The sequence below is a fragment of the Rhagoletis zephyria genome, unplaced genomic scaffold, assembly GCF_001687245.7.
Source record: "Rhagoletis zephyria isolate East Lansing unplaced genomic scaffold, Rhagoletis_zephyria_1.1 Rzeph_scaffold_03538, whole genome shotgun sequence".
NCBI classification, from domain to species: domain Eukaryota; kingdom Metazoa; phylum Arthropoda; class Insecta; order Diptera; family Tephritidae; genus Rhagoletis; species Rhagoletis zephyria.
Genome location: NW_016160621.1, coordinates 46971 through 48366, shown reverse-complemented (window position 1 = coordinate 48366; position 1396 = coordinate 46971).

The following is a 1396-nucleotide window of genomic DNA, read 5'->3' as shown; positions in this document are numbered from 1 at the left end:
AATATTATAGATTTTGAGACGAGAAACACGATTTCACTGTTTAAAAATTTAAGAAATTCATTTTTGATGGCTGTGCATCCTTCTCACAATTTTATATCACTCAAATAACAAGTACGCTGTAGTGCTATTCAAGATCTTTAATTGAAGCCATGGTGGAAATCTTTAGGCCCTCTGAGAGCCAAGTTATAACAATTTTAAACCAAACTTTGAATTTGCTGTACGAGTTTTTACTCTGAAATTAGAAGGAAAAAATGCAGAAAAGTAGGATGAAATTTCGAAGTTTAACTTCAGAATCGCTATAATTTGGCTCGCAATGGGCCTAGTGACTTCTACCTTGGCTCAAATTAAAGATCGTGAATATCACTATAGTGTGTTTGTTATTCGAGTGATATTAAATTGTGAGAAGGATGCATGCAAATAAAAAAAATTCAATCAAAAATGCATTCCTTGAATTGAAGTGTTAAAATTTTTTTCGATTTTTAAACAGTGGAATCGTGTTTCTCGTCTCAAATAATACTGGTCTCTATAATACTGGTTTAATAAAACATATAAAAAATTTTCTTCGAATAAATCCGGTGGATTTTGCATGTGATTTTCGAAGAACACTATTTTTTACAATTTTTTTAAGGTCAAGAAGTAATTGTGGATCAATAGCAGTATTTTTTCGTGAAAGGGAATAAAATTAGCTTTCAAAACCATTTCGTTTCATATCAAAATATTGCTTCTGTCGAAAGCTCTACGATTAATTCTCATCGAGTGTTCAAAAAGCACACTGTTCGTCGGGGCAGTTGCAAGTGGGAACTATGAAATAGATATGTATATATGCTAACGTATTTATGCACATACATACTTATTCCTCCATTCTCACGCAAAGCACATTTAAAATAAAGAAAACAGTTTTTGTGATAAGAACACAAATATTTTTTCTAGTTTGGTAAAAATAAATAAAAAGTAAGTATTTTGCGAAGTCGAATGGTGAAAACATTTGATTTACAATATAAAAGTGGAAAAAAATCTTTTTGTGTAAAAAAAGCTGGTAAAAGCTGCCATCTCGCTTATTCATTTTTAAAACGGTTCGTTATTAATTTTACTGTTAGGAGATGCTAGTGCTTTTTTTAACATTCGTAAAAAATATAACAAAATCAGCCCAAACTAAAGGTCTAGAGAACGATTCCTGGTCCCAGCAACATGGACGTTTTTGCAGGCAATGGCAAATTACCCTGTGTAATTCTGGCATGATTGAAAGTGCTGCCACATATTTTTTGACAAACTCTTTCTTTTGAAAGCTCTTTCGCTTATGATTATCATTTTGCCATGGATTTGGTTTCCATTTTTGTAAAATTGCCTACGAAACTTCCAATTGCTCCAAATTTAACTTCCATTGTTGTTTCAGATT